Source organism: Schistocerca nitens, chromosome 6 (genome assembly GCF_023898315.1).
Source record: "Schistocerca nitens isolate TAMUIC-IGC-003100 chromosome 6, iqSchNite1.1, whole genome shotgun sequence".
NCBI lineage: Eukaryota > Metazoa > Arthropoda > Insecta > Orthoptera > Acrididae > Schistocerca > Schistocerca nitens.
In genome coordinates this window covers 709,976,739-709,990,269 of record NC_064619.1, presented here as the reverse complement: position 1 = coordinate 709,990,269, position 13,531 = coordinate 709,976,739, and the positions used below count along the sequence as shown (strand labels likewise).

The window sequence follows — 13,531 nt, the reverse complement described above, 5'->3', positions numbered from 1 at the left end:
TGCCCTTGTACGACGTGTGGCTAGAAAAAAAACCGGACTAGTACTGGTGAAACAATAAAACGAATGCAATAAGGCTGAAAGTCGCGTGGCCTGTCACGTGACTCTCGCTCCGCCTACTGCTCGAGTTTCATCTGCCTCCTGCACTCAGTCTGCCCGTGGCGTCTGTTTTAAGTAGTTGACGTTTTGTCTGTGCGTCGGAAAATGTTGAGTGTACAGAAAGAACAGCGTGTTAACATCAAATTTTGTTTCAAACTAGGAAAATCTGCAAGTGAAACGTTTGTAATGTTACAACAAGTGTACGGCGATGATTGTTTATCGCGAACACAAGTGTTTGAGTGGTTTAAACGATTTAAAAATGGCCGCGAAGACACCAGTGATGACACTCGCACTGGCAGACCATTGTCAGCAAAAACTGATGCAAACATTGAAAAAATCGGTAAACTTGTTCGACACTTTCCTTGTCAACTCCTGTTAACTCAGACACTGCTCTGATTGTTAAACGGCGATCTTGTCGAACAAGTTTACCGATTTTTTCAATGTTTGCATCAGTTTTTGCTGAAAATGGTCTGCCAGTGCGAGTGTCATCACTGGTGTCTTCGCGGCCATCTTTAAATCGTTTAAACCACTCAAACACTTGTGTTCGCGATAAACAATCATCGCCGTACACTTGTTGTAACATTACAAACGTTTCACTTGCAGATTTTCCTAGTTTGAAACAAAATTTGATGTTAACACGCTGTTCTTTCTGTACACTCAACATTTTCCGACGCACAGACAAAACGTCAACTACTTAAAACAGACGCCACGGGCAGACTGAGTGCAGGAGGCAGATGAAACTCGAGCAGTAGGCGGAGCGAGAGTCACGTGACAGGCCACGCGACTTTCAGCCTTATTGCATTCGTTTTATTGTTTCACCAGTACTAGTCCGGTTTTTTTCTAGCCACACCTCGTATGCCTTGTGTACACGATACTACCGCCATCTCTGTAGGCGGCCGGAGTGGCCGAGCGGTTCTAGGCGCTACAGTCTGGAATTGCGTGACCGCTGCGGTCGCAGGTTCGAATCCTGCCTCGGGCATGGATGTGTGTGATGTCCTTAGGTTAGTTAGGTTGAAGTAGTTCAAAGTTCTAAGGGACTGATGACCTCAACGATTAAGTCCGATAGTGCTCAGAGCCATTTGAACCATCTCTGTATATGCATATCGCTATCCCAGACTCTTGTCTCCTCAGAGTGTATCGAATATATTGCAAATAAATACTTTTATCTGTTAATCCTTGTGTAATATTATATGTGTTTTACGGAGTTCATGCAACTCGTTACACCAATGTACACAAAACAGTCAGCTGTATTACCATTCAAGACAGCAGTCGGTATAATTACACGTCGTTGTGTAAGGGCTATATACACTATATGATCGACAGTATACGCTTATGTAATGCGGAATTGGCCTCTAGACTTCACGAGAGGTGGGCGTGCCAGTCTGAAGGGAGACGGGGAGCCGCCTATCGTGTTGTTAGGTGAAATTAGTAAAAGGGGAGTGGCTGGACCAGGAGAGCTCAGTGACTTCGAACGTGGACTAGTCTGGTGTCCAGATGCTTTCGATCAGACAGTGTATTTAATAGTTGTTTCTGTTTTACGTTTATACCTTGTATAGTTATTGATAACTATATTTGATGGTACAGTGGAGCTTCGATTTGACATTCTCCGATTTTACATTTTTCCCGCTTCTACACATAAATTCGTAGCCTTTGTGAAAAACTACAACATCAGGGCTAAAAGTTCCCCCATTTTACATTTATTCATAGTAAGATTTACCTCGATGTTTCGCTTGACTTCATCCCGTTCTCTTCCTATTGACATTTGATGTGACTGAACGAGTTATAAATGGCACAAAAGACAGACGGGTGGTGAGGGAGTTAAGGGAATATTTTAGCTGTTGTGGAGAGGGGAGACATGAGAGAGGAAATGCCGACGTAATCCACTATCGGTGTTGCCAGCACAACTTGCAACATTTAGCTTCACCGTGCAGTTATGCTACAACTACTGCTAGGTTGCAGCGGTAATCGAAGAACAAGACAGTCGACGCAAGGTGTTCCGGACAGAGCCAATACGTCACAAAGGGGCGTAGCCACCACCTTTTCTTGTTCCGCTTACAACTCAGTCTGATCTTTTTGCACGTATTTTCGATGTACTATATTCAGCAACAGTATCAATAGTCAACCTTTTAAATTCAAACACTGAGTCTCAAAGAATATGCTCGGTCATACCCAAGGTGCCATCACCCATTTTCAGCTAGTGAACTGTTATTGGCTGCCGGCTTGTTAAGTAGCCAAACAGTCAGCGCAGCCACCACACCACAAAAAAATGGTTCAAATGGCTCTGAGCCCTATGCGACTTAACATTTGAGGTCATCAGTCCCCTAGAACTTAGATCTACCTAAACCAAACTAACCTAAGGACATCACGCATATCCATGCCCGAGGCAGGATTCGAACCTGCGACCGTAACAGTCACGCGGTTCCGGACTGAGGCGCCTAGAACCGCTCGGCCACTGCGGCTGGCACCACACAACACCAACACACGTAAAATGAGCTCGCCTACTGGATGTGTGGACAGGGGGAGTGGCTCTTAAGTGATAGGAGTGCAGGTAGGGATGAAAACATTTTGTGAAGTGCTGAAAACATACTTTTCGTGCAGATGATGTGATATGACAGATGTTATATGGAAACAGAACAAGAGTTTTGCGATAGCATATTTTAAAGACTTTCGTGTTCAGATCTGATACGATACAGTTGCAACAACTACATACACTACTCATGTATGTACTTTGTACCACGCAATGTACATCGTAAAGATTGATAGCAGTGATAGAGGGCATGAATCAGAACTGTAGCACCTGAACTTTCTTTCAAATTTTCATTTTACACAGTGTACAGAAATTCACTGAGCCGACTTGTAATAAGCTTCAATTGAGGAAGTAACCTCATTCACGTCTCTGTTACTCTGATTAAGCCTAAAATAATGCTTTAACGGAGGTGAGTATGTGAAGTGCAACACATAAGAAAAGCATTAAGCAATAATAGAAATGGCGACAAAGTTTGTCATTAAGCAGATGTCTGCATTTATGAATATGGTTTAACCACTTAGCTGCTGTGATGTTTTTGGTTTAATTCAATGTGTTGATCAGTTTTTGCTTTCTTCTGGGAGAGTAAAAAACGTGTGTTTCGAACGTATAATTTGTGGTCGTAGCATATCAGAAAATAGCCCGATTACCTGATTACCTTGTACCCAGATGCCAATTTCAATTTTTTACTGAGTTTTTACTTGTAATTTTGTAAGAACCGATGAAATTAACTACTACTAATTATTGCATAAACATTGTATTATACATTTAATTTCCTTCTCTTGCACAGATTTTATACAAAATATTGGACAGGATTGCAATTTTTAATCGTATATGCCGATTACATGTGTTTTTGCTCGTATTTTGGGGGGTTTTAACATTTTTCTCGGTTCTGCATTTTCCTCAGTTTTGCGTTTTTTTTTTTTTTAAATCTGGACCGCATGAAAACGTTAAGTAGGGATTTCACTGTATTGTTATTGTTAGTATAGGCATACTGTCTACCGTGGAACTTGACAACTAGCAAACCATGGGGGACATGGCAACCCGAATCCTACCAACACCCACAAAACCATTGGGCTTAATTTAGAAAATAACGATAGTACCGGTGCAAATTTCGTAATTAGTTGTTCAAAAAATTCCAGAACATTCGAACTTTCGCACCAGTTGTGTGTGGAGCGAAATTTGGTTGGTATCCCTACACGCACTGTGTCTAATCTGTTACTGCTGGAACTTACATTGTTGTATGTCTGTTAGTTAATGAAAGTATAGTGTTGAGTAGAATGTGTGTCGCACAGTTTCCGAATTTCGAGATGCCAGAGTTAGAGGAGCTACGCACCTTTTGCAAACTCAAGGAAACCTTTACAGAGATACGCCATATGATGCAGGTTGCCTACGGTGATGAGTGCTTAAGCCGCACTCGGTGTTACAAATGGTTCATATGGTTTAAAAATAGCGGGACGGAAGTTAAAGATTTCAGGACACCCTTCGACATCTAGCAAAGGATTAGTTCATAATGAATTCGTGATACAGGGACAAACTGTTAACCGGTGGTACTATCGGGACATGTTGCGACGCCTGCGTGAAAATGTGAGAAGGAAACGGCCTGAAATGTGGCGAGACAATTCATGGCTCGCACATCACGGTAACGCACCCGCACATTCATCCCTGTTGGTGTGTGACTAGTGCACAAAAAACGAAATCACTGTGCTGCCCCATACTTCGTACTCTCCAGACCTGGTCCCTGCGGACTTTATTTTATTTCCAAATTTTAAAATCCCGTTGAATGGGCGAAGATTTGCAACAATAGAAGAGATCAAAGAAAATTCGCAGACGGCGCTTTGCGCGATCCAGCAAGAGGTGAACCAAGACTGCTTCCGGAAGTGTAAGCGGCGTTTGGAGTGGGGTACCAGTTGTGGAGTGTGGAGGAGAGTATTTCGAAGGAGACCACGCACAATAAGTAAAAGGTAAGCGTAGAAAAATTTTGTGGACGAAGTTCCTGAATTTGTTGAACAGACCTCGTATACATACACTCCTGGAAATGGAAAAAAGAACACATTGACACCGGTGTGTCAGACCCACCATACTTGCTCCGGACACTGCGAGAGGGCTGTACAAGCAATGATCACACGCACGGCACAGCGGACACACCAGGAACCGCGGTGTTGGCCGTCGAATGGCGCTAGCTGCGCAGCATTTGTGCACCGCCGCCGTCAGTGTCAGCCAGTTTGCCGTGGCATACGGAGCTCCATCGCAGTCTTTAACACTGGTAGCATGCCGCGACAGCGTGGACGTGAACCGTATGTGCAGTTGACGGACTTTGAGCGAGGGCGTATAGTGGGCATGCGGGAGGCCGGGTGGACGTACCGCCGAATTGCTCAACACGTGGGGCGTGAGGTCTCCACAGTACATCGATGTTGTCGCCAGTGGTCGGCGGAAGGTGCACGTGCCCGTCGACCTGGGACCGGACCGCAGCGACGCACGGATGCACGCCAAGACCGTAGGATCCTACGCAGTGCCGTAGGGGACCGCACCGCCACTTCCCAGCAAATTAGGGACACTGTTGCTCCTGGGGTATCGGCGAGGATCATTCGCAACCGTCTCCATGAAGCTGGGCTACGATCCCGCACACCGTTGGGCCGTCTTCCGCTCACGCCCCAACATCGTGCAGCCCGCCTCCAGTGGTGTCGCGACAGGCGTGAATGGAGGGACGAATGGAGACGTGTCGTCTTCAGCGATGAGAGTCGCTTCTGCCTTGGTGCCAATGATGGTCGTATGCGTGTTTGGCGCCGTGCAGGTGAGCGCCACAATCAGGACTGCATACGACCGAGGCACACAGGGCCAACACCCGGCATCATGGTGTGGGGAGCGATCTCCTACACTGGTCGTACACCACTGGTGATCGTCGAGGGGACACTGAATAGTGCACGGTACATCCAAACCGTCATCGAACCCATCGTTCTACCATTCCTAGACCGGCAAGGGAACTTGCTGTTCCAACAGGACAATGCACGTCCGCATGTATCCCGTGCCACCCAACGTGCTCTAGAAGGTGTAAGTCAACTACCCTGGCCAGCAAGATCTCCGGATCTGTCCCCCATTGAGCATGTTTGGGACTGGATGAAGCGTCGTCTCACGCGGTCTGCACGTCCAGCACGAACGCTGGTCCAACTGAGGCGCCAGGTGGAAATGGCATGGCAAGCCGTTCCACAGGACTACATCCAGCATCTCTACGATCGTCTCCATGGGAGAATAGCAGCCTGCATTGCTGCGAAAGGTGGATATACACTGTACTAGTGCCGACATTGTGCATGCTCTGTTGCCTGTGTCTATGTGCCTGTGGTTCTGTCAGTGTGATCATGTGATGTATCTGACCCCAGGAATGTGTCAATAAAGTTTCCCCTTCCTGGGACAATGAATTCACGGTGTTCTTATTTCAATTTCCAGGAGTGTATTTCGTTGGTGAGCCATATCTTTAGGATTTGATCTTATTGTATTTTACTTTGATTTGTAATCCTACTTTTTATATTCATTGTTACTCTGGTTATTACAACATTAATTTCTAACGGTACTAGTGTTGTGAAGGTATGTAAAATGTGTTTATACCATGTGTTTTAGTAGACTGAGGAACAGTTGATAAACTGATAGCCTCAATAAGTATTAACTATAATTCGACATGCGCTGTTTGCATCGGACCTTATTTGCCGTTATGGATGATCTCAGGCTTCGTATGGTGTGTGCTATTGCCAACCTCATAAACTTGTTAGTGTGTGCGTTTGCGGTATATGGGGTCAACGGCGAGGTTACCACCACCGTGACGACTCAGTATAAACAAATGTGGTTGAAACGTCTGAAATTTTATGGAACCAATGAGAGTGAATCTGGCATAAAATCGCGCTCTCTTTCTCCCAGACTCACTTTAACTCGCACAGTTACACTTTCTAAGCCGGCCGCGGTGGCCGAGCGTTTCCAGGCGCTTCAGTCCGGTACCGCGCGAGTGCTATGGTTGCAGGTTCGAATCCTGCCTCGGGCATGGATGTCTTTGATGTCCTTAGGTTAGTTAGGTTTAAGTAGTTCTAAGTTCTAGGGGACTGATGACCTCCGATGTTAAGTCCCATAGTTCTCAGAGCCATTTGAACCATTTACTCTTTCTATGACGGACTTAGACTAGTTTGCTACTGGCAAGAGGTCAGAAACTCTATGGATTTGCTCCTGACTATTTTCAAGAATTTCATGCACTGTGTTCGCTAACGACGATTAAAACGCGATTCACAAGACTACTGCCTGCAGTTAGTGTCAAACAGAATAATTTATAGTACAAATAATGCGTGCCTGAAATACTTCGGATATCATAAATTGTTTGCACAGCATGTCTGCAACATTTCTCGTGTGGAACCTGGCAGAAATACATGGATGGGGATAAAAAAAGAGGAGCTGAAATTTTATCGACTCTTGGTTAGGTGTAAGCCAGTCACTAGGTAGTTCTGGCTTAGAACTAAATCAAAATACAAAAATAAAGAAAAACTCTCAAATTTTTTCCTAGTTACATAATGAACGGTACATTCACAAAGGAATTGTACCCATTACTTTATTTAGCATTTAAGTGCGCATTGCCTTATATGGTTTCCTAATTCCAAGGCACACAGGAACCATAGCGTGTAGGCTTTCACGGCCGGCGTCTTCAGTAATTAAAACTTCCGGGCTAAGAGGCCGTGGTCCAATAGTAGAAATACTTCTCCCTGACGTTTCGTTGCCAGCTGCGGGCAACATCATCTGAGGTGAGTTTTAATTACTGCACACAGGAACGTTCACAAGTACAAACATTTTTTTCAGTTAGCACTGTTTCACGAAAGATTTAGTCGTGGTTAACTTGGTTAATTTACACGGCGTAACAGTGTGGTAACAGAACCAAAGACATCGAATATTAACGCACGATATTTTATGTTAAAGTATATTTTCAGGCGATGCATTACAGAGAAACACTTGCGCAATTTTAACAACTGAAAATGACAGTTCGGAACTTACGTACGCCGACAATGTTTGTCTTCACCGGTAGATGTTGCAAGAGTAAGAAACTTTAACAAAAATGACAAAAGAAATTACTTGTCTAAAATTAGAAAACTGACGGGTATTGATCACCAACAAGGAAAGGAGCTTGGTGCATTTGATTACCGACATGTCAATCAGGTATTTGAACAGCTTTTTTTTTTAGATTCATTATACCACAATTACATGCCTTCACCGTAGGTCGTTGCGTTGGTATGTTTCTCTCTAAACGAAGACGAAACGCGCCATCTCCCGATCCCAGTAACTGCTCAGTATGAGCCATGTTGTATTTTCACCGCAAGGATAACGTATTGTAGGTTCCTGTTTTCTTCAATGACCGTAAGGACAATGTATTGTAGATTCCCGTATTCGTCACTAGCAATTAGCGCCTCTCAACACTTAGTGCCACTGAACAGTACGCCGCACTGTAGCTGTCAGAGGGAACGCGCGATAACGGGAGTAAACATCTCTTCGTTTACTCAAGTGAGAGGCACAGAGCATTATCTCCCACTGTCTTGCTAGTGCCGCGATCTAGTAAGTGACTTGTGCGTTATCAGGTAAGTATCTCCGTTTCCTTCATCAAAATGTCTTGTTCGTGGCATTATATTTTCAAAAATACTTAACATTCTGAGACTGCTGTAGCATCAGGGAAATACACTGACAATCGATACTGTTCAGCATCGTTTATGTCGGCGCTATTACCTTAATATAATCTTTGAGATTTAACGACATCGACATGCTAATGAAAATAATTTGAGTTACTCTGGCATTCGTAAGATGGTTAGGCTGAATTTGTGTGCTGCAACTACCCTTTGTTATTGTAGTTCAGGAAGCTAGTCTACTGCACAACAGACAGTACGAAAACGTGTTTGTCCACACTACTGAGTAGATGTATGTGAGACATATGCACTGAGGTGACAAGGGTCATGGGATACGTCCTAATATCACGGCGGATCTCCTTTTTCCAGGCACAGTGCAGCAACTCGACGTGGCATGGGCTCAACAAGTCGTTGGTGGTCCCCTGCAGAAATACTGAGCCGTCTATAATGGCGAAAGTGTTGCCAGAGGCTTTTGTGTGCGAGCTGACCTCTCGATTACGTCCCATAAATGTTGGATTGGGTTCATGGCGGGCGATCTGGGTAGCCACATCATTCGCTCCAGTTGTCTAGAATGTTCTTTAAACCAATCGCGAACAATTGTGGCCTAGTGACATGGCACATTGCCATCCATGATAATTCCATCGTTGTTTGGGAGCATGAAGTCCATGAATGGCTGGAAATGGTCTCCTGGTAGCCGCACATAACATAACTAAGTGATCGGTTCAGTTGGACCAGAGGACGCAGTCCACCCCATGTAAACACAGCCCACACCATTGTTGTTGTTGTGGTCTTCAGTCCTGAGACTGGTTTGATGCAGATCTCCATGCTACTCTATCCTGTGCAAGCTTCTTCATCTCCTAGTACCTACTGCAACCTACATCCTTCTGAATCTGCTTAGTGTATTGATCTCTTGGTCTCCCTCTACGATTTTTACCCTCCACGCTGCCCTCCAATGCTAAATTTGTGATCCCTTGATGCCTCAAATTATGTCCTACCAACCGATCCCTTCTTTTAGTCAAGTTGTGCCACAAACGTCTCCTCTCCCCAATCCTATTCAATACCTCCTCATTAGTTACGTGATCTACCCACCTTATCTTCAGCATTCTTCTGTAGCACCACATTTCGAGAGCTTCTATTCTCTTCTTGTTCAAACTGGTTATCGTCCATGTTTCACTTCCATACATGGCTACACTCCATACAAATACTTTCAGAAACGACTTCCTGACACTTAAATCTATACTCGATGTTAACAAATTTCTCTTCTTCAGAAACGATTTCCTTGCCATTGCCAGTCTACATTTTATATCCTCTCTACATCGACCATCATCAGTTATTTTGCTCCCTAAATAGCAAAACTCCTTTACTACTTTAAGTGTCTCATTTCCTAATCTAATCCCCTCAGCATCACCCGATTTAATTTGACTACATTCCATTATCCTCGTTTTGCTTTTGTTGATGTTCATCTTATATCCTCCTTTCAAGACACTGTCCATTCCATTCAACTGCTCTTCCAAGTCCTTTGCTGTCTCTGACAGAATTACAATGTCATCGGCGAACCTCAAAGTTTTGCTTCTTCTCCATGAATTTTAATACCTACTCCGAATTTTTCTTTTGTTTCCTTTACTGCTTGCTCAATATACAGATTGAATAACATCGGGGAGAGCCTACAACCCTGTCTCAGTCCTTTCCCAACCACTGCTTCCCTTTCATGCCCCTCGACTCTTACAACTGCCATCTGGTTTCTGTACAAATTGTAAATAGCCTTTCGCTCCCTGTATTTTACCCCTGCCACCTTCAGAACTTGAAAGACAGTATTCCAGTTAACGTTGTCAAAAGCATTTCTCTAAGTCTACAAATGCTAGAAACGTAGGTTTGTCTTTTCTTAATCTTTCTTCTAATATAATTCGTAAGGTTAGTATTGCCTCACGTGTTCCAACATTTCTACGGAATCCAAACTGATCTTCCCCGAGGTCCGCTTCTACCAGTTTTTCCATTCGTCTGTAAAGAATTCGCGTTAGTATTTTGCAGCTGTGACTTATTAAACTGATAGTTCGGTAATTTTCACATCTGTCAACACCTGCTTACTTTGGGATTGGAATTATTATATTCTTCTTGAACTCTGTAGGTATTTCACCTGTCTCATACATCTTGCTCACCAAATGGTAGAGTTTTGACAGGACTGGCTCTCCCAAGGCCATCAGTAGTTCTAATGGAATGTTGTCTACTCCCGGGGCCTTGTTTCGACTCAGGTCTTTCAGTGCTCTGTCAAACTCTTCACGCAGTATCTTATCTCCCATTTCATCTTCATCTACATCCTCTTCCATTTCCATAATATTGTCCTCAAGTACATCGCCCTTGTATAAACCCTCTATATTCTCCTTCCACCTTTCTGCCTTCCCTTCTTTGCTTAGAACTGGGTTGCCATCTGAGCTCTTGATATTCATACAAGTGGTTCTCTTCTCTCCAAAGGTCTCTTTAATTTTCCTGTAGGCAGTATCTATCTTACCCCTAGTGAGACAAGCCTCTACATCCTTACATTTGTCCTCTAGCCATCCCTGCTTAGCCATTTTGCACTTCCTGTCGATCTCATTTTTGAGACGTTTGTATTCCTTTTTGCCTGCTTCATTTACTGCATTTTTATATTTTCTCCTTTCATCAATTAAATTCAATATTTCTTCTGTTACCCAAGGATTTCTATTAGCCCTCGTCTTTTTACCTACTTGATCCTCTGCTGCCTTCACTACTTCATCCCTCAGAGCTACCAATTCTTCTTCTACTGTATTTCTTTCCCCCATTCCTGTCAATTGTTCCACACCATTGTGGAGCCACAATAAGCGTGCGTAGTGCCTTGTTGAAACTTGCGTCCCTGACTTCGTGCGGTCTTCGCCACATTCGAGCCCTACCATCAGCTCTTTCCAAATGCTACAGCAATAGAACACAGACTGATGGGCTTCAAGGGCACAAGCCCACACACGAACCGTACCTCAGAGATATTTGCTTACGTTTGGTACAGTAGAACACTCTTTTTTCTAATCTCTGCTTACGGCGGAACAGTGGCTTCCGGCGGTCGTATCTTGTTATTATTGTATTTGATCAAGATCGACACATGTTATGTGGATGAAGTCCTCTTGGAACGTTCCCTCCAATGCCAAGCACAAAGTTATATGCACTGAGGTGACTAAAGTCATGGGATGGCGATATGCACATGTACAGATAGCAGTAGTATCGCATACACAAATAACAAAAGGGCAGTACGTTGGCGGAGCAGTCATTTGTTGTTAGGTGATTCATGGACAAAGGTGGCCGACGTGATCGTGGTCGCACGGCGGAAATTAACAGACTTCGAACGCGGAATGTTAATTGGACGCATGGGACATTCCATTTCGAAAATCGTTAGGGAATTCACTGTTCCGAGACCCACAGCGTCAAGAGTGTGCCAAATTTGAGGCATTACCTCTGACCACGGACAACGCAGTGGCTGGCGGCCTTCACTTAACGACCGAGAGCAGAGACGTTTGCGTAGACATGTCAGTGTTAAAAGACAAACAACACTGAATGAAATAACCACAGATATAAATGTGAGACTTACGAAGAACGCATTCGTCAGAACGATGCGGAGAAATTTGTCATTAACTGGCTGTGGCAGCAGACGACCTACGCGTGTGCCTTTGCTAACAGCACGACATCGCCTGCAGCGCCCCTATTGGACTACTGACCGTATCGGTCGGACCCTAGACGACTGGGAAACCACGACCTGGTCTTATGAGTGGTACCTAAGTTGTCAATAAGGCTCTGCGGTAACCTGGAGGTGGCACTATAATGGAGTGGGCCGTGTTTAGGTGGAATGGACTGGCTTCTCTGGTGCAACTGAACCAATCGATCATTGGAAATGCTTATGTTCGGCTACTTACAAGGGAACCTCCCCATCGCACCCCCCTCAGACTTAGTTATAAGTTGGCACAGTGGATAGGCCTTGTAAAACTGAACACAGATCAATCGAGAAAACAGGAAGAAGTTGTGTGGAACTATGAAAAAATAAGCAAAATATACAAACTGAGTAGTCCATGTGTAACATATACAACAACAAGGAATGAGCTTGTTCAGGAGTGCCGTGGTCCTGTGGTTAGCGTGAGCCGCTGCGAAGCGAGAGGTCCTAGGTTCAAGCCTTTCCATGGCTGAAAATTTAAACTTTTTTTTCAGTTTATGTGACAAACGCTTATGTTTTCATCACTTTTTTGGGAGTGATTATCACATCCACAAGAAAACCTAAATCGGGCAAGGTAGAAGAATCTTTTTACCCATTCGCCAAGTGTACACGTTAGGTGGGTTGACAACATATTCCTGTCATGTGACGCACATGCCGTCACCAGTGTTGTATAGAATATATCAGACGTGTTTTCCTGTGGAGGAATCGGTTGACCTATGACGTTGCGATCAAATGTTTTCGGTTCCCATTGGAGAGGCACGTCCTTTCGTCTACTAATCGCACAGTTTTGCGGTGCGGTCGCAAAACACAGACACTAAACTTATTACAGTGAACAGAGACGTCAATGAACGAAGAGACAGATCATAACTTTGCAAAAATAAAGAAAATAAACATTTCACCCGAGGGAAGACTTGAACCAAGGACTTCTCATTCCGCAGCTGCTCACGCTAACCACGGGACCACGGCGCTCCTCAGCTCGTTGCCTATCTTGCACATAGACTACTCAGTTTGTATATTTTGCTTATTTTTTCATAGTTCCACACAACTTCTTCCTGTTTTCTCTATTGATCTGTGTTTAGTTTTTCAAGGCCTATCCACTGTGCTAACTTATAACTAAATCTGAGGGGGGTGCGATGGGGAGGTTCCCTTGTTAGAGACCATTTGCAGCCATTCATGAACTCCATGTTCCCAAACAACGATGGAAGTTTTATGGATGGCAATGCGCTATGTCACTGTGCCACAACTGTTCGCGTTTGGTTTGAAGAACAATCTGAATAATTCGAGCGAATGTTGCGGCCGCCCAGATCGTCCGACATGAATTCCATCGAACAATTATGTGACATAATTGAGAGGTCAGTTCTCGCACAAAATCCAACGGCAACACTTTCGCAATTATGGACGGCTGTAGAGGCAGCATGGCTCAGTATTTCTGCAGGGGCTACCAAAGACTTGTTGAGTCCATGGCACGCCGCGTTGTTGCATAGCGCCGGGAAAAAGGAGACCCGACACGATATTAGGAGCTATCCCATGACCTTTGTCACCTCAGAGTAATGGTACACTGGA

At 44.4% G+C, this 13,531-nt stretch overlaps 1 protein-coding gene across 3 annotated transcripts in view; it reads left to right on the top strand.

The window, feature by feature from the left end:
• The window catches only part of LOC126263086 (hydroxylysine kinase), a 217,112-nt gene that overhangs the window by 48,352 nt on the left and 155,229 nt on the right, over positions 1 to 13,531 (top strand). Inside the window, exon 1 of one of the 3 annotated variants that reach the window (XM_049960084.1) lies at positions 8,186 to 8,220. The exons of the other annotated variants lie outside the window; for them this stretch is intronic. The gene's annotated coding sequence lies outside the window, so the exon portion shown is untranslated. Of the gene's footprint in view, positions 1 to 8,185; positions 8,221 to 13,531 lie in introns of those variants that run through there. 3 annotated transcript variants of the gene reach the window in all.